This window comes from Lynx canadensis, chromosome C2 (assembly GCF_007474595.2).
Source record: "Lynx canadensis isolate LIC74 chromosome C2, mLynCan4.pri.v2, whole genome shotgun sequence".
Lineage (NCBI taxonomy): Eukaryota > Metazoa > Chordata > Mammalia > Carnivora > Felidae > Lynx > Lynx canadensis.
The window spans coordinates 96,588,630-96,615,168 of NC_044311.2; the positions used below are offsets into that span (position 1 = coordinate 96,588,630).

At 37.5% G+C, this 26,539-nt stretch overlaps 1 protein-coding gene across 2 annotated transcripts in view; it reads left to right on the forward strand.

Moving 5' to 3' along the window:
- LOC115523726 (limbic system associated membrane protein) overlaps nucleotides 1-26,539 on the forward strand; it is a 649,474-nt gene that overhangs the window by 281,269 nt on the left and 341,666 nt on the right. The window lies entirely within an intron of this gene.

Consider the following 26,539-nt stretch of genomic DNA (forward strand, 5'->3'; position numbering starts at 1 on the left):
TGATGCCTTTTTCCTTTTGCCAATTCTTTGATTATTACCATCTCTAGAAGTTATACAAAAAAGTAGAATCAAGATCTCCAAGATGAAGAGACTCTTAGAAATAATCTTCCCAGCCTGTTTGAATTATGTCTGTATCATCCTACACTTTGCCTAAGTCATAGGAATCACTTGCCTTGGGTTGGTTATGGTTAGGTAGTTCCCCCAGGTGTTTCTGGTAATCTGGCATCTTTGGAAACTAGTAATCTGGACTATGACTGGTCACCTCCATCGGTCCACACTCACCCTCCTTCCTTAGTTTGCCTACCCAGTCATCACAGAGTCCTAAGAATACCCTTCCTTAAATGGAGTTGAAAGTGTCTGAAGCTACTACCCACAGGTCCCAGTGCTGGTTTTTAAGGCTGTCTAGGATATGCCTAATTTTCCACCTAATATTCCTTCCACAGAATATGCTTTTCTACTTGATACTACCAGTCACATTCCTCCAGAGCTTTCCTTTCCCCTGGTTACATGCTGATTATGACTTGCTTTTTGTAACCATTCTATTTTAGGTATGGTACTGTGCCATCTCATGGTACTAGTCTCTCTCCTAAAAGTTATTCCAGTTTTTTAAGTTTATTTATTGGGGTGCCTGGGTGGTTCAGTCGCTTAAGCATCTGCCTTTGGCCCGGGTCATGATCTCACGGTTCATGAGTTCAAGCCCCATGTCAGGCTCTGTGCTGACAGTTCAGAGCCCTGAGCCTGCTTTGTATTCTGTGTCTCCCATCTCTTTCTGACCCTATTATGCTTGCTCTCTCTCTCTCTCTTTGTCTCTCAAAAAGTGAAAAAACATTAAATTTTTTTTAAGTTTATTTATTTAAGGTGGGGGGAGGGCAGAGAGAAGGAGGGAGAGAATCCCAAGCAGGCTGTGCACTGTCAGCACAGAGCCTGACGTGGGGCTCAAACTCACAAACCCTGAGATCATGGCCTGAGCAAAATCAAGTTGGAGGCTTAACCAACTGAGCAACCCCTGTGCCCCAAAAGATTTCCAGTTTGATTATATCCTTTAAAATTCAGCATTCTGAACTATTTGTTTTCATCAGTAAAGCCTGACTTTTTTCATAATATTTAATAGTCATATCCCCATCATATCCCCATTCCCCATTCCCCATATCCCCATTCCTGCCCACCAAAACCTGAGCACTCCTTCATGGGCACTGCTGTTCATCTTGTCACTCCTCCCAAAACCCAAACATGTGTTCTGCTAATCTCACCACTGGTTTTATATGTTTATATATCAGATGAAATAAGATAAACAAAGATAAGGATAACCAGCATTCCTTCCTCCAACCCCAACCCAGATTAGAAGGGTTTTATGTGACCTCATGCATTCCTTTACTCAATTTTTAGGTTTTCAAGCAGTGATATCTGTTTCTTTCTGTGGCAGGTAGTACAAACTGATCTGATCAGTTCTAATACAAGTCTAGAGGTCTCTTTTCCCTTCTTTCATTTTCTTTCCTGCAGTGTAGGATTATAGGTTTGCCACCCCCTGCCTGGGAACTCTGAATGAGACCTAAAGAGAACTGGAATTTTCACCAGTATCCTAAATCACCATTATTAAGTCCAAAGAGCACATCCTGTACAGGAAAATTGCAGCAGCATATGGGCAGCCCTCTACACTTCATATGTTATCCATCACATTACAGAGCCCTGCCACATGTTCCTGAAGCAGCCAGGGAAGAACTTGGCTCAACGCTTGCTGAGTAGGGCCTCTTAATCTGTTTTACAGCAAACAGTTTTGCAATTACTGAGGGCATCATGGACCCAGCTGATATTTGAGCTTTGTCCTGACAAGTCTATAGCAAATAAACATATGACACAAAAATAATCCACTGAAATCAATGGCAAAAGGAACTAGAGAAATGGAGAAAGCCTCTATTGGTTTCAAATAGAGAAGGAAAAAAAATCTGCTCTCCCTTTGAAGAGCTTTTATTTTGGCTAATGTATGTACACACAGATGTGAGTGTGTCAAATACATACATATACATAGGTACGTTTCAAATGTATACTATACATTTCAAATACATATACATTTATATGCTACACACACATACACACACACACCCCTCTATGTTCATTAAATATTAATTAAGCACTTATATAAGTTAGACAACATGCTAAGCATTATGAAAGAAAAAAGGTGGTCAAAAATAGACCTCAGTGCCTGCCCTCATTAGAGAGTCCAGTGATTGAAAAGAGACATTAATTAAATCATCTCAGAAATAAATGTAAAATTACAACTGCCGTTATGTATTCACAGAAGTATATCATACTATGAGTCTACAGGGAGAATTTTTTTGTCTTAGTGTGATTGATCAAGGAAGACATTCATGATGACGTAAACAGTTGAGCAATTAACATACTCATGATTAACATAATGAGATAACAGTTGAGGCAGTGGCTTGCACACATTTTTTTTTATATCATATGCTCCAAATATGCATTTGTTACGTGTAAATTACCTGTATATGTTTCTGCCTATGGATATTTCAATATTTTCAAAGTGTAACTTCCCTTTCAGTTTAGGTAAAAATAAACAGAAATATAAGCTTCCCACCACCATCCCCTTTCCAGTGCCTAGAGGACTCTCTTGCATGCCTCATAGTGTACACACATTCCACTTTGGAGACCTCTTTGAGGATGTCATTAAGCTGACTAATCAAAATGAGTAGGGATGGCGAAGAATGTGTGGCAAGGCCTCGAAGAAGTGGGGAGCAGTCTACACTGGAAGAGCTGAAAGGGGCCCAGTATGTATGGGAGAGAGGAGGGGCAGTTAGGTAAACCTCAAGAAGACCTTAGTTTCCACACCAGGCAGGGCTTTGTCAAACCCAGTGATGTTTAGGTCACCAAGTTAAGACCATTGGGAAGCTGTGAACAGTTTCATCACTGGGTGAGAAGATTCCATTTGAATTTTGAAATGATCATGTTGACTAATTGTGGAGAAGGAGTTTTACCAGAGCATATTAAACCACAAGCCACTGATTCCATCCGTGATCATGTTGCTTAAGACAAATGAAAGTTTATGAGAATACTCTTTGTGTACCAAGCTTTGTTATTAAAACTGCCTTTCTAAATTAGTCAAGGTACATCATATACCAAGTGGAATAACAAATATAATTGAATCTTTGGTCTCATGGTTCCTCAAGGTAAGCCAATATATATTTACAATTGATAATTATCATGACAATACTTATCACCGTCATTGTTCTGAATCACATTTTCCTTTGACATATTCCTTTACTGTCTGAAAATATATACTAGAACAGCAAGTAAGTGCTTTACTTGCATTAACTTTGCGAATCCTCACAAACACACTATGGGGTAGATAGGCCCAGGAAAATCACTAGGCTTCCTCACTATGATGAGGAAATCACTAGGAAAATCATGTTAGATGTTCTCATTGTAGGTTATTCTATGACATTAGCTATTTGGGGAGATGTGTCAAATTAAGAATACTTAGCTTGCAAGAGCTCTATTTGGTTGATTGGTTTTGATGTTCTAAAAACAAGGACTGGACAATAATTTTATATAAAATTTATCTTGGGTTTCCCTTTTCTTATTTATAGAGTAAATCTACCAGATCTTGTTAGCTAATGTAATGAATGAGTAGTTGCTAGCCACTGTAAGTGTTACAGTTTAGAGTAGGCTTTAGTTAAAGGCAAAGTGTTAAAACTATTTATTCCTAAAGAAATCTCATGAGATTGAATGAGGAGGTTTGTAGGTCGAGTACCCCTTTCCCCCTGGAACTTGTTGTCAGCCCTAAGCAAAGGCTGAGAGATAGATGATCTAATTGACCCAATGCCAATTCTCCTCTAAATAATATGACAGCCCACCCATGGTTTTCTATGAATTTGTAACAACATTATGATTATCATCTTATAAAAGCTCTTATTATTCTGAATTAAATCCACTATTGGTTTTATTACTACCATAATTCTATATAAAAATAAAAAATAATTTTATACACACTGCTATATTAAAGTTGGAATGACAGTCTGTAGTCCATTTAACAAAATAGGACAATTTGAGGATTCCAGGTTGCTTTATTTTTTTCCTTAATTACTGGAATCATTGTTGTGAAATATGTGTGGCCTTTCCAGCACCAAAACTATTTTCATTTTTGTTAAGTTCTTTTGCCGAGTCAATTTTGTAAAGAGCTAGCACAGTTTGATAAGTCATCTTTTCTTAGGAGAAAGCAAGCTCTCCATAGCACGTGGAATAATCTAGAGTCATTATTCAGGGGAAGTTGAGTTGAGTCATTGGCTAAGTCAAGTAGGTACAGTCTGAGAAATCCCTGTGTGTTCTCAGATGATCTAGAGTAGTCAAAAGATAAGAGGGGCTTCAGCTTTAGGTGAACTTCAATAGAGCATGAAATCAAACTCCAAGGAATTTTGGACCAGCACATGTAGTGGTTCTAAACATTCAGACTTTTTTTGTTTTGTTTTGAGAGGAGGAGACTTTTGTTTTTTTCATTTTAAACATTTTTTTTCTATTTGTATATCTTTAATGTAGGTCTTTTCTTTTTAATTTTTTTAGTGTTTATTTTTGAGAGAGACAGAGAGACAGAGCATGAGCAGGGGAGGGAGAGGGGTAAAGAGAGAGGGAGACACAGAATCCAAAGCAGGCTTCTGGCTCTGAGCTGTCAGTACAGAGCCTGACATGCAGGGCTCAAATGCACAAACTGTGAGATAATGACCTGAGCCAAAGTCAGTTGCTTATCCGACTGAGCCACCCAGGCACCCCAATGTAGGTCTTTTTTTTTTTTTTTTTAATTTTTTTTTTCAATGTTTATTTATTTTTGACAGAGAGAGACAGAGCATGAACGGGGGAGGGGCAGAGAGAGAGGGAGACACAGAATCGGAAACAGGCTTCCAGGCTCTGAGCCATCAGCCCAGAGCCTGACGCGGGGCTCGAACTCACGGACCGCGAGATCGTGACCTGGCTGAAGTCGGACGCTTAACCGACTGCGCCACCCAGGCGCCCCTGTAGGTCTTTTTTTAAGTAAAAAAATAGTTTAAAAAATTATCCATACTATCATGGAAAAGTAAACACTGATAATATTTTGGCAAATTTACTTCTAGTTGTTTTTCAAGCATTTAATTATTTATTTGTAGAGGTGAGACCATGCTCAGAGGATTTCCTTTAAAATAGTCCATGTTTATGTGCTTCATAGTGTATAATTGACAAAACACATAGGATGGAATGCAGTGTCCACACTTTTCTAATATGTTTATAATTTTAGGTAAGGTGTGTGTGTGTGTGTGTGTGTGTGTGTGTGCTTACAATGAATTTTATCTAGGATCTTATTTTTCTGTTTTGCTAAATAAGTAAATTGGACTTGATTTTTGGATCTTCTACAGGTTCCGCTTCACATGATCTGTAATTTCCATTACCACTATGAGAATTTATATAAGATTATTGACCACATGATTTCTCCTCCTGTGTATCTAGATGCCTAAAACAGCGAGCCTGGAACATAAATGTTGCTCATTCAATATTTGTTGATCTATTAATTGTTACATAAAGGACCTAAGTGGAGATGCAATCAATAGCTTTTCTAAGTTATACAAACTTAGTATGGTACAACTGAGGCACCATATAACAAAGTGGTTCAGCAGTCCAATGTCATGGCTAAAAGGCAAACTCTGAAGGCACGATGCCTGGATGTACACACCAGCTCTTCCATTTACCAGCTATGACCTTCTGCCAATTCCTTAGCTTTAAAGTTATTGATTGAATCATCGAATGTGGGTAACAGTTACATATAAATTATAGAGTGATTATTAGGAATAAATTATTTTATACATGGAAAGCAGTTAGAAGGGTATCTGACACATAGTAAAGCCCTCAATAGATGTTTGCTATGAATCACAGTGTTTTGCAAGTTCTAGAGAATGAGAATGAGCCCATAGAATGTCTTGGCGTTGAAAATTTTTTAAATATAATAAAATGAAAATAATTTTACTACCCAAAGGTTATATCATACCCAATCTGGGGCAGGAACTAAACAAGCTTGCTGAAGAAGAATAGTACAACAATTTTGTTTACACTAGAGGTAAAGGATGGTCAGGCAGGCCTCAGGTCAGATCCAGAATAGTCAGATCAACTAAAAAGAAGAAAACGTTGAGAAAAAATATACGTAAGTTCTTATTCCTTTGTTCCCAACTAATTCTGGCCTTATGGATAGAGTCTGTGTCATTTCTGAGTGTCTCATTTAACAAGAAATATATGTCTCTTCAGCCCTCTCCATGTATCTAGAAGCAAGTGGCTAGCAGAGTTTGCAGTGTGGAAGGTGGAGGGAGTTCTGCGTTTTAGAGAACAGATGAAGTTGAGCGACCTGCTCCTTTTCAGCAGAGTTGATCAAGTTCCTGGAGTTTGGTCTCCATGGGCAAGTCCTGGCACATGACAGGCACTATATACAATCTGCAGTTTAATGGAAAAGTAAGATTTTCCTGTCCCTCCCCTCTACCTTAACTAAACGACTTGAGGGAAAACTGAACTGATACACAGATGAGGCATAGCAGATTTTTTTTTTTTATTTAAAAAAAAAAGAGGTATTTAAAGATGGAGAAGACACTGGCTTCTGTACTTAGTTATAGTGAATTTTATGTGGTCCCTAAGCAAACCAATCTCCCTCAGGTCTCTAGACCCCTGAAATACTCTTACCTACCCTTGGAATGCCCATTCTTGCTACTTATACTTGGTTAACTCCCACACATCCTTAAAAACTCAACTGACATGTGACCATCCTTAGGAAACCCCTTCTTACTAGGTCCTCTGCACTTCAGTTCAGGCTGAGCGAAATAAATGCCCTCTTTTGTAACCCAGTGACACCCTATGCATATGCATGTTTCTCTCATAGTCTAATGCAACATTCATAACTTCTACTATGACTTTTCTGTCTTCTTCCTCTAAATTGCAAGGTTCTTGATGCCAGTGACTTTGAATTTCAGCTCAGTTTTCTCATGGCCTTCCTTTCCTCAATTTAAGGAAGGGTTTTTGGAATGATATGGTTTAAAACAGCTGTATCAAACAGAAGCTCTATACTAGTTAAGGATGGAATAGAGGCTATGGATGATTCACTCCCTTATCTGAGAGTATGTGGAAGGACTCTTGCAATCCTTGAAGGGGATCCAGTAGGATACTACCTGGGAATACTTTATGAGGCAAAAAATAGTTTACATATGCTAAAATAGGGAAACTGCATTTCTTTAATACATTTAGCAATTTAGATTTCTACCTGTTCAGCAGGTTTCTCTTCTCCAAATTAGTAGTTTGTATTACATAAATACATCCTCATATTTTTCTTTATATTTTAAAACTTGCTTCTAACATTTTTAGGTCAAATTAAAACTGCTTGTTCCCTCTCAGGACATTTTCTAGCCCTTAAGGTAGATAGCTATGTGCCTTTTTTCATCACATCCTTAACCATTATGACTTCTGGAACCATGCATCACTCAGCATCAAACTCCTTTTCTTGGCCCACAGCCCCATGTGGTCTTCAACCCTTTCTTTCCATCTCTAGCTTTTTTCCATCTCCAGTCTTTTTTATTGGTAATAGAAACACCATTTTTTTTTCATTTTCTTTCTGCTACCATGTAGCTGGTATGTGAATTATTTCAGCTAAAGCATCCATTTGCAATTTTTAAAAAGTCACAATAGTCCTGCTAAAAAATACTTCCTTATTCTTGAGGCTTTCAAAAGGTCCTTTAAATGTCTAAGGATGTTTAAGTTGACAGGTGCAGACATTAGGTTCAATTATCAAACAATAGCTAGAGTCCACTATGGTGGAGAGTAATTAGCTATTTTACAAATTAGAGATCTATTTATACATTGGGAATTAAAAAAATATTTTGTTCACTTAACCTCTAGGCCTTGATTTCTTGTGTTGGTTTAATTGAAAGTGATGACTAAGCTCAGGCCTATGCTGTGAAAAGCAAGTGTGTGAAATTCTAACACACTCATGGGGTCAGAAGGGTATAATTTACTAATTAAAGCACACTAAATGGCGTTAATAAAGTCCATTTACTTTTGAATCAGCTTTGCACATTCAGTTCAACATTTTATAATCATCTAATATTGAACATGTTAATTACAATCAGATTAATGAAGGTCATTATTGCTTTTTCATACATACCATGAATAACATGCAGTGGTACAGTTAGAAAGATATTTGCTGTTTCAACAATATATATATTTTTGGTAGAGCTGTGGATATATAAGGCGTTTTTGTATATCTCTCAGCTGCTGAAGTCAGTATGTGTATGAGAAATGCTTCCAGTCACTCAGAACCCCCCTTTTTAAAAAATGATATTTATTCAAGAGCTCCATCAAAAAAGAAGCACATCACCATTACAGCAAAGTCTCCTTCCCTGAGATCTTGCAGAGTAACAGTACATATTCAGATAAGTGAACCATTGAATGCTGTCTGTAATAGCAACAGCTGGCACCTCTCAGATAACGCTGAGTTGCCCAGCCCCCATAGATGAGAAAATAGGCAACAACTAAGTCGAATTTTTATAGATCTGAAGTCTGCTGAATACCCATTGAAAGAGAGCAAAATGTGCATTAGACCTCACTGACAAATGCCCAAGGTTCAATCTCTCAAACAGTTTTGCAGACCAACAAAAAACAGGAGTGAAAAGGATTATCTCCATCCTCAAATTTTCAACATGGTCAAAGGGACTGTTAAAATCCTTCTGGTGAGCAAGCCAGGTTTAATGGTCGGGAACAAATGCTTCTTTAGTCACAGGCCAAGTTTTGTGGATTCGTTGTAATTTCCTGTTAGGGGCGGCAAAGGCAATACACAACCTCCACTCCTACCCCACCCAATTCTCCAGCCCCCTACGCCATACTGTTTTCTCTTCCTCTTTCCTTTTTCTTTCTTCCAGTGCATTTCTAACTATATTGCAGGTTCTCCTGGAGTCTGCACTTTGAGGGCGTGAAGGCCAGATTATGATCCATTCACCACAATTCTGCACATAAACCCACTCTCCAGAGAAGTCAATACGTACCCGAACTGCTAACCGTAAACATAATTGGTGCCTAGTGGAAGGTTGAACAGAGCTCTAACAACAACAGCTCATTAGGGGCTGAATAGATGATCTTATGCAATCAGTTGCTCTGTGGCTGTGCTTTAGCATAGCAGTGGGCCCCTATTATAACTAGTCTTTTCATAGCCTGTGCCATTTTCTCTATTGACTTCTGTGATTGCAGATAGAGGAAAGTAGGTGCTGTTGTCCAAAATCAGTAGTTTGCTATATGCATATACTACTGCAAACTACTGACATTCTTTTGAAACATACTGAAGACTATTGTCCAATATCAGTTACTCATTTATTCTGAGTCTGGAATAGACCTCTTTCTGTTTACCAGTCTCATGTTAAATTACTTTGACAGATGTATTTTTAAAGACAAGTAAATTCAGTCTCTAAGATTCAATGGAACAAAGATGTTGGATGGCTTGTCATTATCTTCTGATGCCATTAACTCACTAGGAGTGATGTATCCATGAATTTCCCACATGGCTAGAAACTGCCTTGACTTACCAGGCGCTCCATATCTACTTCTTGAACACTGGTTTGTGCTCCAAATGACTTATTTTCTTTGGAATCAGGTGTAACTATAAAGGCAAAATGACCAAAGTCCTTTATATTGTAGCAACATACAAGTTTTTGGCTTCAAAATATAGGAGAAGGTAAATTTCTTGCATTGCTTTTCACTGGACTAACCTGAGGTCTTCCTAATGATCATAATCCAGAGAAGATGAGCAGAAAAAACCTATGTGACACTTTCTAAGCATTACTCCAGGTCTGCAAAGGGACTCTTGTTCTACATAAAAGGATATTGGCTAAATGGTCGATTTGTGTGAGTAAATAATTAACGAATCAAACACAATTCCTTATTCTTTGTTTTTGGTGATGTTCCTGTTTAGCTCTGAGGATACACATGCAAATTTCACACCATTCCTCATGAATAGAAGAAGCATACATTTTTATAGGAAAAAAATCTCAAGGATTAGGACATGACAAAGAAAAAAATACTAAAAAAAAAAATGCCACAAACCTCCAAGAATAGTGTTTGGAAATCTTAAAATTAGAATTAGGTGAATTGTGGGAAACATGTTGTAGGACAAAAAAAAAATGTGTGTTAGTTTCATTCACATTAAGGGAAAGAATAAAGAAGAGCTAGATTCAGATAAAAAGGAAAGAACAGAATCACTTTTTTCCAATTTTGAATTGTCATTTAGGTAATGAAGAAAGACTTTTAAACTGGAAAAGATGAAGCTCAAAACATGCAGAAATACAGAGAGCATCTAACTGAGTTCCAATTGTCTTGGTCATATGAAATATGCCCCAGTCCCTGCTGATAAAATCTAGATAACTGATTTCGGGTTTTTGAAAACTCAAGAGTAAGAAACCAGAAGACTAGAGATGGGAAAAGCTGCATCCCATTTTTTAAAGAGTGAGGAGATAGAGGTCCTAAACCATATAACATAGGGCCAGTTACCAATTCTTGAAAAATATTACAGACAGATTACTAAAGTTAATTGTGAGGAAAGAAAATGCTATTACTATGAGCAGGGACAGGGTCACTGAAAAATCGGGTTGTGTCAGATTGACCTTCTGTCCTTTATATTACCATCTTACAAAACTATTTATTAGAAGAATGGAGTATATGTAGCATGGATAACTTTTAGCAAAACATCAGAGAATATATGCCATGATACCATTGGTGACAGAATGGAGAACAATGAGTAGAATTTTTACAAAGTTGAGTTAACCTGGAGGGAATTTCTTAAGGTGAGGATCAATGTTTCTTTCAATGGATTATATGAGCACAGAGACTGGGTATGTAACAGGAATGTGGATGAACATATAACATGCTCAAGAGCAGACCTGGAATTTTAAAAGTTTTCAGGAATTTGGAACAATGATACAAATCTCAGACGATAAGACCATAAGAATATATGTTAAGTTTAACATTTAGATATGTAGGGGAAAAAGGAAAAAAACCTTTGCTGTCAAGTTGACTTCAATTTCAATTCACATCAATAATCTAAAAAGTTATACCAAAAATAAAGAGAAATTTAGGTTACGTTAGAATTAATGGTATTAATGATCCACCTTTACCTCTAACCATGAGATACTAATTTCACAGCTTGGTAGGACTTTGAAAAACCGTCTTGCTCAATTTTTTAATGATTCACATTAATTCCTTCAACAATACCTCTAATAAGTTGTGTTCCAGGTTCTTTGTGCCACAAAAACAGGGCATTCTATTTTTATATAGTTAAAATTGTCGTAAGTGTCTTCTTTTAGGCCCAAATTGATTTGCCTGTAACTTTTACAAAATAGATATAATTCTGTTCACTTGAATCACGCAGAAAAGTCTTAATCCATCTTCTATCTGACAACTCTTTAGGTATCTAAGAATTTCTTTCATTACCCTTGTCAGACTGTATTTCCCTTTTGAAATATATACACTATCATGTCAAGATCTCCTCTTTTGTTAGTATTGCCATTCTTTCATACAACACATAGTTACTGTTCCAATTGATGTGCTAGTATTGGTGATGGAAAGAAAAAATGAGACTTTTTCTCTGCACTCAAGGAGGCATTTTGTCTAAAAAGGAACAACATACTATTGACTTATATTGGGCTCTTTGTAAGCTAAGATCTCCAAGTCTTCTTTTGTTTCTACAAATAAAAGCAGCTATTAAGTCATGTCTCACCTATTTTACTCATGTAAGTAATTCAGTTCCAGGCCCACTGGAAAAAGCCCATAATGCTTCATGGACTGGCAATTTTAAATTTTCTTAAATTTGTAAACCCAAAGCAACCAACTTATATTAGGGATCAATTATATTCCAAGTACAACTCCTACTCTTACAATCACCAGTCTAGTGGTAGATGAAGGAATGTAAACCAAGATCACATTATATGGTTATATGTTTTAGAACAGAGATATGTAATGGACGGTACTGTAATACAGAAGAAAAAGCAGAAATTATTTTGCTGTTTGCTATTTCAGTGAAAAAGATTCATTCACAATTGCCCATATGGCACTTAAAAAAAAAACAGTTGGCATATGAGGTTTTATTTTTTAAGAACTGAAGCTATTTACCTGGGGAAGACTTGAAGAAGGTATGAATGCTATCTTTCAAATAATTGAAAACCTAATGTATAGATATAGATATAGATGATATAGATACAGATATAGATATAGATGTTTGACTCTAATTCTCTGAAGAAACCTGACTCATACAAAATGAAAATTCCAAAACAGGCCTAACTGGAATTTCAGAAAATGAAAGTAGAGGGATTCCTCAGAGATATTGCACGTTTGATGTCAGACCACCGCAATAAAGCAATTGTCACAATAAAGCAAGTCAAGGGAAATTTTTGGTTTCCCCTTGCATATAAGTTATGTTTACACCATACTGTAATTTATTAAGTATGCAATAGCATTATGTCTCTATTTATAGAGACATATATATATATATATATATGCTAATTATAAATATCTTATTGCTATAAATGCTAACCATCACCTGAGCCTTCAGCAAGTTGTAATCTTTGCTGTTAGAGGCTCTTGCCTCAATGTTGATGCCTGCTGACTGATCAGGGTGGTGGCTCCTGAAGATTGGGGTGGCTGTGGCAATTTCTTAAAAGAAGATAACAATGAAGTTTGCCCCATCAGTCGATTCTTCCTTTCATGAAAGATTTCTTTGTAGTATGAGATTCTGTTTGATTGCATTTTGTATACAGTGGAACTTCTTTCAAAATAAGAATCAATCCTCTCAAGCCCTGCCACTGCTTATCAACTAAGTTTATGTCATACTCTAAATCTTTTGTTGTCATTTCAACAATCTTCACAATATCTTTACCAGGCATAGATTTCATCTCAGGAAACTCTTTCTTTCTTTGCTCATCCATAAGAACAAACTGTTCATCCGTGAAAATTTTATCATGAGATTACAGCCATTCAGTCACATCTTCAGGCTCCACTCCTAATTCAAATTTTCTAGCTATTTCCACCACATCTACAGTTACTTACTCCACTGGAGTCTTGAAGTCTCAAAGTCATACATGACAGTTGCAATGAACTTCTTTCAAACTTCTGTTAATGTTGATATTTTGACCTCTTCCCATGAATCATGAAAGCTCTTAATGGCATCCAAAATGGGGAATCCTTTCCAGAAGGTTTTAAATTTACTTTCCCCAGATATATCAGAGATATCACTATCCATAGCACTTATAGCTTTACAAAATGTATTTCTTAAATAAAAAGACTTAAAAATTGAAATTACTCCTCAATCTATGGGCTGCAGGATGGATGTTGTGACAGCAGGCAGGAAAACAACATTAATGTCATTGTACATCTCTGTCAGAGCTCCCGGGTGACCAATTGTATTATCAATGAGCAGTAAGATTTTAAAAGGAATCTTTTCTTTTTTCTGAGCAGTAGGTCTCAACAGTGGGCTTAAAATATTCAGTAAACCGGGGCGCCTGGGAGGCGCAGTCGGTTGGGCGTCCGACTTCGGCCAGGTCACGATCTCGCGGTCCGTGGGTTCGAGCCCCGCATCAGGCTCTGGGCTGATGGCTCAGAGCCTGGAGCCTGTTTCCGATTCTGTGTCTCCCTCTCTCTCTGCCCCTCCCCTGTTCATGCTTTGTCTCTCTCTGTCCCCCCCCCCCAAAAAAAAATAAATAAATAAATAAACGTCAAGATTGCTTTGGCTTTAAGGTCTCTGTGGTCCCATGCAAATTAAAAAAATATATATATATATTCAGTAAACCATGTTGTAAACACATATGCTGTCATCCACGCTTTGTTGTTCCTTTTATAGAGCACAGACAAAGTAGATTTGGCACAATTCTTAAGTGCCCTACAATTTTTTGAAATGGTACGTGAACATTGGCTTCAATTTAAAGTCACTAGCTGCATTAGTCCTGAATAAGAGAGTCAGCCGGTCCTTGGAAGCTTTGAAGCCAGGCATTGACTTCTCCTCTATGAAAGTCCTAGAGACTTCTTCCAATAGAAGACTGTTTCATCTACATTGAAAATCCCTTGTTTAGTGTAGCCACCCTTTTGTATTATCTTAGCTAGATCTTCTGGATGGCTTACTCCAGCTTTCACATCAGAACTTACTACTTCACCATGTACGTTTATGTTATGGAGACGGCTTCTTTCCTTAAACCTCATGAACCAACCTTTGCCAGTTTCCAACTTTTCTTCTGCAGCTTCCTCACCTCCTCAGCCTTCACAGAATTGAAGAGAGTTAGGGTCTTGCTCTGGATTAGGCTTTGGCTTAAGAGAATGTTGTAGCTGATTTGATCTTCTATATAGACCACAAAAAATTTCTCAATATCAGCAATAAGCCTATTTAGCTTTTTTTTTTTTTTTTTAATCATTTGTGTGTTTACTGGAGTAGCACTTCTGATTTCCTTCAAGTGCTTTTTCTTTGGCATTTACAACTTGGCTAATCTTTTTGTGCAAGAGGCCTGACTTTTAGCGTATCTCAGCTTTTGAAATGCCTTCCTCACTAAACTTAATCATTTCTAGCTTTTGATTTAAAGTAGACATGTGTGACTCTTCCTTTCACTTGAACACTTAGAAACCATTGTTTAAGATTATTAATTGGCTGAATCTCAATATTGTTCTGTCTCAGGAAACAAGGGACCGGAGGAGAGGGAAAGAGATGGGGAACAGCCAGTTGCCGGAGCAGTCAGAATACACACATTTATTGATTAAGTTCATCACCTTATAGGGTGTGGCTATGGCACACCAAAACAACTAGAACAGCAACATCAAAAATCACTGATTACAGGCCACAGTAACAAATATAATAATACTGAAAAATTTGAAATATTGTGAGAATTACCAAGATGTGGCAGAGAGACAAAAGTGAGCAAATGCTGTTAGAAAAAATAGGTAAATACACCTGTAGACTTGCTCATTGGGGAGTTACCACAAACCTTCAGTTTGTAGAAAATGCAATCTGTAAGGCTCAATAAAGTGAAATGGGATTAAAATAAGGTATTCCTATATATAAAATGGGAAGGAAGAAATATTCCAAGGGGTAATAGAATAGGTGAATAAATTCAAAAGCTAATTACTTTGAAAAGGCTAGTAAAGTAGGAAAATCTATGCAATGGTTGATCAATTAAAAAAAAAGGCAGAAAAATCAGTGATATGTATAAAAGGGGACATAATTAAAATATAGTAGAAATGTTTATATAATATGAGCAATAAATAAACAACTTTAAGGTAACACATTTGAAAACTTGGGCAAAATGGATATTTTTCAGAAAAAAATGATAAAACTTATTCTAGGGGAAATGAAAAATTAATTTTCTACCTTTTTTTTTCATTCCCTTTAGTGAGGAGGACTGTGTATGTTCTAAAGAGAATGACTAAGCTGATGAGCAATGTTAAGGAGTCATTCCTTTCCCTGCCTTGTTGTAATTTAACTTGGGATATGGGGAAGTATTGATGAGAGTAAGAAGGTATAGAAATAGTAATGAGAATAGGGGGTGTAATGGAAATGGAAGAAGGGAAGAGAAGAAGGTGAAATAGAAGGCTAAGTGTGTGCTATTCTTTTGCCAAATATAATTATTTTTGCACGTTTCTTTACTAATACACAGCTTTCTGAAGCATCCCTACCTCCATTTCTTCTCACCGTTCTCCTAACCCCTTCTATTCAACTATCTACAACCTGCCCATAAGTGGAAAAAGTAGAAACAATTGAATAGCATGTAATGGGGAAAATTATGTTTATAATGAGGGGATCTAGATGTATGTCATAGCTTTGCCACTTATAGTAAATAAATTTTAACATAAAATATAACAAGTGATCAAATACATTTAGCAAAATTTTATCAAATTTAGCAAATAATCACGTAAACTTTAAATAAAGTTTCAATCAGCTGGCAATGAGTGTATTTGAGACATTTTATTAGAAATGAATGGAACTTAAGCCATCAACTCTAACCAGGTGGACAATGGCATGCTCCTAATTATATAAATAGCTTATTGATTGATCTAGGTCTACTGGCTTTTATTTTTGTGTATTCTATTCAGGCCAAGGTAAAACCCTTTAGTTATTAAACTCCAAGTCTATGGAGAAAACCATTGATCATTTTTTCCCTTCTCCTTTCCTTTTCTTCCTATGTTTCTTTTCCAGTAATGTGAATTTCCCACTTTATTTGAGTTAAACTTTTTCCCTCTGTAGTTTCACTTTTTAAAAATTATGACCATTTCAGCAAATGAATCCCAAATACACATTTTATCTACATTGGTTAATACAAGTCCTCAAGATATATCTTTTGAACAAAATTACATGAATATTATTTTGCTATGAATCTATTGCTCTCTATTGCCTTAAAGTCTCAATGTTATTGTGTTTTGTTGCCAATATGTAACAAATATGAATTACATTTCAGACCTCCTTTAGTTTAATATAGCTGATCTGATCTTTAGAGGAATTGCTGAAAATTGGCTTTTCAAACTGCTTACCACTTTTCTAAGATGATCCAGTCATTCTGACCTATTCAACACTAGAGTAACCTTTCATCACTGTCATTTGGGTGTGTTACCTCATCACATTAAAATAATTGTAACTAGGGGCGCCTGGGTGGCGCAGTCGGTTAAGCGTCCGACTTCAGCCAGGTCACGATCTCGCGGTCCGTGAGTTCGAGCCCCGCGTCAGGCTCTGGGCTGATGGCTCAGAGCCTGGAGCCTGTTTCCGATTCTGTGTCTCCCTCTCTCTCTGCCCCTCCCCCGTTCATGCTCTGTCTCTGTCTGTCCCAAAAATAAATAAAAACATTGAAAAAAAAAATTAAAAAAAATAAATAAAAAAAAAATAATTGTAACTAGGAAAAAATTTAGTTCGTGATTGACTTACTATTAAAAAGCAATCACGTGATTTTTCATTTACCTGTCTGCTAAAATGTGGTCCCTTCTGCAAAAACAGGTCTGGATGCTCTAGAATCAGATTAATTTTAGAAACACTGTCACCCGGTGGTACATTCAAGTTATTGCGCTTGGCTTTTCCTCTTTTTTCAGTGTCCATGTCTACAGGAGAAATGAATTGACCTCTAAAACACTAAACAAACCATTTTAATTTACCAAATGTAGTTCAGAGTGAGACTATACAGACCCTTTCCATCATGCTATAAGACTTTAATTCTAAGACCTAAGACCATTCCACATTCTGAAAAATCCATCCTAGTGTTCAGGGATCTTTTGTGTCTCCCCTCCTGTGTCTTTAATCACATGCATTTGGAACTTGTAGAAACGTGAAGAAATCTTGGTAACATTTTGGACTGATAAAATCATCTCTCTTCTACTTCACCCCTTTGTTTGTTTGTGAAAAGTAAGACATATATTCCATGAGAACCAAGATACTGTAACCCAAAGAAATCTCTGTCTGCAGGCATAATGCTCCTCTCTCTATACTGAAATGAGTCATACAATGCACAGCTGGTGAGAGAACAGAAAACAGTTGTCTCTTGCTGTATCTTTCCCATTCTTCCAACTATAGAAACCATGAGAAGCATTACTGGCCTAAAAATATGTCTAATATGTGCTGTAATATATTGGTCTGTATAGACCGTTAAGGAGCAATATAAAGGTGCATAGGTTGACAGTGAAAGCAATATAGCTTTACATAAAATCCTGCAGCATACATTTGGCAATTAGTTTGTTTGATCAATGAATGTAGCAAAACCAAATATTTCATCTTGTCTGCTTTGAGGATGAAGAGGAAGTTAAACTTTTAAGATAGACTTACCTTTACCTTATGCTATGAGATTTGGTTATGACAGAATAGCTATTTGCCATCTTCTTTGATATTATGACAAAAGACTCAAATTTGGCCTCAGAACTTTCTGTCCACAAATTGGAGAAGGCATGTCTAATATCAGAACTAAACTTTTTGTAGTCTTGAATGCTTCTGATCAAAATAAGCTTCAATATGGACAGTTATCCTTTCAAAATAAGTCCCTGATATCAGGCCATGTTTTGATGGCGGCAGCATCGTAGGTGCTTTTTTGTGAGAATTTACTGGGTCAAACTCAACATACTGCAACTTCCTTTGAGTCTTCAGGCCTGAAGAAGATCAGAAAGTCAATGCTACCTTCCACAGCAGAAGTATGAGCAGATTCCACATAGGGCAAGTATCCCAGGACTTTAAAGACCCTCCTGAAAATGTATATTATACACACACGCATGTGTGTGCATGCACAGTGATTAACATATATTTTAGGTTGACAGTGTAAACATCTAAACCCCTGTTATGATCAGAATAGTCTTTGGTGGATTCTCATTTAAACTGATAACAAATTTGTTTGGCTGCTACCTGCCCATAAACTCCCCAATTTTAACCCAAACTGACATGAAAAAGGAGGCAATTGCATAAGCCTCCAGCATCCAGGGCCATTACTCTCTGGCACATCTCTTTAGCAAGGCATAGAATTAAATTAAATAAAAAAACAAGAGCTTATTGATTTGCTTGTAAATTAAATACTTTCTTCTGTGAATGTTTTATTATCTCTTTGTGAGTCATTCCTGCTCATTGCTGCATCTGTTTCTAGCCTGGAACCCATGGACAGCACAGTTCTGATTGTTGCTCTCAAAATTTGAGTAAGAGTGGTTATGGTATCTCCCTGAAAATAGTCCTCAGGAAAGGTGCTGCCCTCATTGCTGAGAGGCCGTATCTTTTAGAATAGAGACTAACTGGGGCGCCTGGGTGGCGCAGTCGGTTAAGCGTCCGACTTCAGCCAGGTCACGATCTCGCGGTCCGTGAGTTCGAGCCCCGCGTCGGGCTCTGGGCTGATGGCTCAGAGCCTGGAGCCTGTTTCCGATTCTGTGTCTCCCTCTCTCTCTGCCCCTCCCCCGTTCATGCGCTGTCTCTCTCTGTCCCAAAAATAAATAAACGTTAAAAAAAAAAAAAAAAAAAGAATAGAGACTAACTGCATCAATTTTTAGGAAATTAGTAAATGTAGGTTAATTTTTTGTCTATTTAAAAAAATATTTTATTTTTATTATTTCCCTAATATTATTTGAAAATGAAGGTAGAGGGGCACCTCGGTGGGTCAGTTGGTTAAGTATCCGACTTCGGCTCAGGTCATGATCTCAGGGTTTGTGGGTTCAAGCCCTGCGTCGGGCTCTGTGCTGACAATTCGGAGCCTGGAGCCTGCTTCTGATTCTGTGTCTTCCTCTTTCTCTGCTCCTCCCTCTGCTTGCAGTCTGCCTCTCTCTCTCTCAAAAATAAATATAGATTAAAAAATTTTTAAAAAAAGAAAATGAGGGTAGATGTCCAATGTTATACCTAAAAAAATTCCACAATTAACCGAGAGAGAAACTCTTGAGGATATGGATTATATTTCCTTTATCTTTATATTTACCAGAAATGACTAGTGCAGAATAGGAGCCCAGTGAATGCCTGATGAATGACTTAAAGTCTTATAATCTTTAGCTTATGTGACATAATAATTATTTGCAAGCCCTGTTATAACTTGATCCCCTATAAACTTGGTACTCCAAGTGTGGTCCTTGGTCATTATTTGAGAGCTTGTTAGAAATATAGACTCTCAAGACCTGCAACTGACCTACCGCACTAGAATCTGCATTCTAACAGGTGCCCCACGTTTTTCATATGGGAAAGCATTGTTTCTCTATATGTCTATTCCTTTATTAGGATGGTCAGGCTTTGTTTTCCTAAACTGTTGCCTTATGAATGTACTTCTCAGTTCTTTGTTGATTCCTGTGGGATTTTTCATTGAAAAGGGCAGAGAGGATCTCTTTATATCTATTGCCTATAGATGCAAACATACCCCCACTCTTGTGAGTATTCTTTATCCTTTATAAGGGCATCATTATCTAGGTTAATATGAGAGTGATCTTCTTTAACATGAAACACAATGGTCTCCTCTGTAGAATGTAGACTCTTATAAGCATTCACAAGATTTTTCTGTCTTGTTTCACATTCTTCTGAAGATTAATCAGTAATTCCAAAATAAATTATAAATTGATTAGGTGGGGCAGCTATAAAAACTCAGCATACACACACACACACACACATATACACATATGGATATACACATACATATACATATTTGGATAGAGAACTATTTCTTTTTTTTTTTATTTTTTTAAATTTATTTATTTTTGAGAGACAGAGCATGAGTAGTGGAGGGGCAGAGAGAGAGGCAGACACAGAATCTGAAGCAGGCTCCAGGCTCTGCACTGACAGTTTGGCAGCAGTGAGCCTGATGTGGGGCTCAAACCCATGGACCGTGAGATCATGACCTGAGTTGAAGTCAGACACTTATCTGAGTCACCCAGGTGCCCAAGAACTATTTCTTAAAGGATGTATATATATCTCATTGGAAAGATAAAGATAAAAGTAATTAGTGCCTGGGGAGCCTGGATGGCTCAGTCAGTTAAGCATCCGACTTCAGCTCAGGTCATGATCTCACAGTTCGTGGGTTCGAGCCCCCCATCGGGGTCTGTGCTGACAGCTGAGAGCCTGGGGCCTGCATTGGATTCTGTGTTTCCCTCTTTCTCTACCCCTCCCATGCTCATGCTCTGTCTCTCTCTGTCTATTAATAATAAATAAAATTAAAAAAAAAAACAATTAGGGCCCATAGTTTCTTGATTTCTGTGTTACTGGCCAAATTTTTATACTTGTGGTTAGTCTTAGAACATATATTATTGCTAAATAAAATGTACATTACTTGTTAAAAAAAAGAAACCGATACCATTAGTATATTAACTAATTAAATCTACGGATGTAGTGAGTTGAGTGGTGACCTGTCCAAAGATATGTCTAAAATCTCAAAACTGTTTGGAATTAAGACCTTTGTAGATATATTTAAGATAAGGGTCCCCAAATATGATTATTTCAGATTAGGGAGGGCCCTGAATCTAATGAAGAATATCTCTATAAAAGACAGAAGAAGAGAAAACAGTGAGAGACAAGGGAAGAAGGCAGTGTGAAGAAGGAAGCAGAGATTGGAGCAATGTCTCTGTAAAAGCAAAGGATACCAACAATTGCCAGTAATTACCAGAAATTGAAAGAAGCTGTAAGGAATTCTCCTAAACCCTTTGGAGCTTTTCTGGCACCATGATTTTGGACTTCTTACCTCCAGAAATGTGAGAAAATAAATTTCTGTTGTTTTAAGCTACCAAGTTTGTGATAAATGTTACAGGAACCATGGGAAATTGATATAATAGGCTAAATAAATTGGTGATATACTAAGTGAGTGGCTTTGACATTATAGCCCCCCCTACCCCAACGTCATCACACGCTTACTTCTGTATCCTCTTCTGATTCTGTTTCTGCATGTGTATAGGTACACACATGTGCACAAAAGGCAAGACACATGCAGAAATGCAAAAAGATTGAGAAAATAATAAAAAGAAAAAATGATAGTGTAAAGAATGGGAAAATTGACAGGAAATGAGAAAGACAGAATAAGATTTTTAACGTTTATTTATTTTTGGGACAGAGAGAGACAGAGCATGAACGGCGGAGGGGCAGAGAGAGAGGGAGACACAGAATCGGAAACAGGCTCCAGGCTCCGAGCCATCAGCCCAGAGCCTGACGCGGGGCTCGAACTCACGGACTGCAAGATCGTGACCTGGCTGAAGTCGGTCGCTTAACCGACTGCGCCACCCAGGCGCCCCCAGAATAAGATTTTTAAAACAACTTTTGAAACTGTAAGGCAGAGATTTAAAAGAAACAAAGATCTAGAATAACTGCATTTATAAAGAGCTATAACCTTTGGCTCATGACATTCCCATTACATAAAGAAATTACTAAATAGCCTTTACCCTCTAATTCAACAACTACAGTTAAACAAGGGGGGGGCACTTTGAAATTATTACATTTATAACATTTTGTTCTGTTATTATCTCTGGATTGACCTGTGTGTATGTATGTGTGTGTGAGTGCAATGCATTCATGTGTGTGACTAAGAGGTGGGGTTTGAAAACACACCTTCATACCTTCTAGGAATTGTCCCCTGTGCACTTTCACAACTAAAGTGTGGGTAGGCAATGGTAATTGATCTGGTTGAATGAATACCTGTGTGGTTTATTCTACTCATGCTCCAATCCCTTGCCAAAGATGCATGATCCAGTAGGGTATTAGAAGTATTGATATATTAGGTGTTTGAAAAAAATGGGTGGTTTTTAAATAGTTTGCTCCATCTGTGTCACTAATGTGAGTCTTGCCACCTTGTAGCATCACAAATCAATATCCAAATTCAATGACAAACTCTTTCAAAAACATAACTCATTAAGCTTTAGTGCTACTTAAGACAAGGACCTTGCCTGTGTGAGGCCATCAAACACTGATATTGACTCTCTAGGACATGTTTAAGGCTATTTATATCACAATAAAGGCGCTTTATTAGCCTCATCAATCAGAAGAGTGCAAATTCCACCCTGGAAATCAGCTCTGCCTGAGCCTGCGGAACAGGGAAGGGTGAGAAATTATGGGATGCATTATCTTCAATCTCATTTGAAACATCCTAATTGAAACAACGGACGAGCACAGTTTATTGCATATAAAATAAATGAAGGAGGTACCACTATTGTAATAATGAAAGTTTAGGCTTGTGGTTGTTTTTCCTCTACTTGACAGAGGGTTGGTGGTCAGCCAGGAGAGTGATTCCTGGTTTCTATAGTTAGAGACACAATGCATCTGTCATTTGACCAAGATGAATGTACTGGCCATGCAGTAGGGCTGCATCCAGCTTGCAGCACAGGCCTAGACTGGTAGCTCCTGTCATCCGTGACTTGGCAAGTAATACTGTCTTTCACTGGGTCAGGGAAAGGCTGCCCCAGAATAGTTAACAATCCAGTCTCAGGAGTCAGACAAGATTGGGTTCAAATTCCATCTGACCTACTTGAGCTGAATTTTTTTCACCTGATAAACAAGGGACCTGCACCTTAGGGTTGGTTTAGGAATCAACATAGATAATACTCTGGGTAAGCAGTCAGGAAATGCTCTCTAGTAATATTATTCCTTTTGACAGGTTCTCACTTATATTTGGGTATCTAGGACAGGTATGAAAAGATATGATTGGTGGTGATGTTTATGAGATTAAGAGCACCAGTTCTAATGTCTGAGTTCGATTTGAATGCTAGCTCCCCCATATATGAGACTAATAAACTTAATTTCTCTAGGTTTAGACTGTCAAAGTTGTTTTGAAGACCAAATGAAAAATTCATGCTGGTAATATATGTTGAGTACTTTCTACATGCTTATGGTGCCTCAGATATCATAAGCATTCCATGAATAACATTTTTATATGATTATTGAGAGCCTGGCAAATTTTTAGAAGAAATACCTATGTGCGTGCCCCGAGAATTATTTAATTTCATAGATTTTAGACATTTGCTTAACAAATATTTATTGAGTACCACCTACAACTAGACAGTGGAGATACAGAGAACAAGACAGTAAACTCTCTGCTCATGGATCTTATAATCTGCATGGGAAAGATAGACTTGTACCCCTATAAAGTAACTAACAGAGGGTGTTGTGAAAGAAAGTGAGTGGAGGATAGGGAAGGGTTATTGATCAGCACCAGTTAGCCCCTCTGAAATGATGCACTTGAACTAGGAAAGAGTAAGCAGTGCAAATATAGGAGGGGAAGATGAACACGTTTTAAGCCAAAGGAACAGGATAATTCAAAAGGTATATTTGGAGAGGCATATATCCTAAGGCCACAATAAACTATGAGATAATTCACTAAGTTATATCAAATCATTATCACTTAACTGAAATTTTGTTGTTGTTGTAATTCTAGTTAGAGAAATAGAAGTGCTAAACTTCTGTAATATAAGTAAGGGGGAGAACTAAGGGGAGAAAGGAAAGAAGAAGAAAAGGAGACAGTTGTAGACATAACCAAATAATAAAAAATATTGCCTGAGGATTTTTTTCTGTTAAAAATTTGGGGGCTTTTTCAGTTCTGAGAAGTTCATAAGAAACATGTTATGTACTGTAAGATTATACTGTTCATTTTTGTTCAAGTCCTTATAGTCCCTGTTTCACAAAGGAAATATGAACAACTGTGTCTTTTTTTTTTAACGTTTATTTATTTTTGAGATAGAGAGAGACAGAGCATGAACGGGGGAGGGTCAGAGAGGGAGAGGGAGACACAGAATCTGAAACAGGCTCCAGGCTCTGAGCTGTCAGCACAGAGCCTGACGTGGGGCTTGAACTCACGAACCTCGAGATCATGACCTGAGCTGAAGTCGGACGCTTTAACCGAATGAGCCACCCAGGCGCCCCTGAACAACTGTGTCTTATGACAAATAATCCATCAGGTGTGCAGCAGCGAGGTGAAGACAGTGTGACCTTTTGCATTTGCTTTATCCTGGTTCTTATTGCCAAGTGGTTCTGGTTAAGGCTTATCATAGTTGCTGGGTGTCCTGTGGGGAATGATATGTGTTACCAGGTTAAAGATGCTTGCCTGTCAAGATCCCAAGGGATATTTAGACTATTTTCTTTATTATGTATCTCTATTGGTAACTTGCTATGGAGCTGCAAAGGATTAGAGCAGTAGTTCTCAATGTATGAGAAGCAATTGTTCAAAGGGGTTCTTTGACTTGAAACTGTGGGTTCAAGCTACTTGTGAAAGACTCAGTCTCTGTCTGCCCGTTTGGCATTGTTTATAGAGTAGGTTTATCATTAAGGACTTTTTGGTTACAAGACACAGAATACTTGACTTAAACTAGCTTAAGCAATGAGGGAGTTTATGCATTCACAAAAAAGAAAAACATTGTGCAAGGGCTAGTTGCAATTATCAGTCGACTTTCTCTATGCCTTGCTTTACTTAGTTCCATGTTAACTGTATTCCTGAATAGGTTCTCTTCTCATGGTCATAAGAGAGGTGTAGCAACTCCATACCTTGTATCCTCTGCGCATTGAATTTCTTGGGGGAAGAGCAAGCCTCTCTTTCCCAGAAGTCGATAAAAATCTTCAACCACCTCATTCTATTTTACGGGCTGTGATTGGGTCACATTCCTGTCTATGAACCAGTAACAGATCCAGTGCTTGACTTAGCCCTCAGTACCATCCCTACAGTCAGCAAGTGGGTCTCAGCCAACCTACAAAGGTGGGAGATGAAAGTGAGTATCCTTAAATGACCCTTAAGTAAAGTGAATGAAGCCTGAGTGGCTGAAGAACAATACATATTTGGGGCGCCTGGGTGGCTCAGTTGGTTAAGCATCTCACTCTTGATTTTGGCTCAAGTGGTGATCTCATGGTTCGTGAGATAGAGCTCCACATAGGGCTCTGCACTGACAGCGTGAAGCCTGCTTGGTATTCTCCCTCTCCCTCTCTCTCTGCCCCTCCCCCACTCATGTGCATGCAAAACACTCTCTCAAAATAAATAAACATCAAAAAGAGCAATACATGTTCATTAGAGCAACACTTACTAAAAGAAGTAGAAGTAGAAGAAGAACTACAAGAAGTTCCATCTTGTAGAGGAAAGAGAAAGATGACAGAAGAAGAAAGGAGGGGGGAAAGTATTGACACAGACATGATCTGTACTTAAAAATATGTTTTGAATTTCTAGGTAGGTAAGTACCTAGAAAAAATTCAAATTTTTTTTTGAATTTATATGGAAGAATCTGTGAATATATATAAAAAACTATCCTATGCATATTTTATTTAAAAACTTATATTAACAAAATGTTTAAAAAGGGGGAGAGTGGAAATAAAAGTAAGAATAAAATAGTTTGAGTTTCATCATTATCAAAAGGATGACCCTGTTAACATCATATTTCCAATATACTCACTCAACAATGTATAGAAAAAAATATAAGTATCTCTTTTCACATCTCTGAAGCCTTATCTTTAAGAGGGCAACATTTTTAGTCCATGTTTTAGTATTAGATACCTATTATTGTTTTCAGTCAGGCATTAGATGACTGAACTATGTTTACAAGGCCAACCCAGCTCAAGTAAGAACTTCCACTACTGCATTTGTACCTACACAGTTGAGATTTACTTAGCCCAAGTATTCCATCCATATGCTGATAATCTTGGTTTTTGTATAGTAAATCACCCTAGCAGCTTATAGGAATCTTGATCAACCAAATAACCTTCCAAGGGATTCCATGGATCATAGATCAAAAGTTTTATAAATAAGAGAAACATGTAACAAGGTGGGGAGGAGGCAGTGGCCGATATATGAAATGATGAAAAAAAAGAATGTTGGCCAAATAGACCAGCCATGAGATGGGCTAGAAAGCATGCTTTTTGGAACAATTACCTAGAGCATTTGTCTCCTTCAAATATTGTCCTCAAAACTACTACCAAGAGTATTCCCTGATATGCTTGGGAAAGCTTGTTCATCTTTATGTTTGGATTCTCTAATAAAAGAATATCAGGCTGCTGGTTTTGGATTGGTGACCAGAATACAGTGAATACTGAATGTGAGATTGATAACCCCATTCCTCTAATCACCCTCCAGATGAA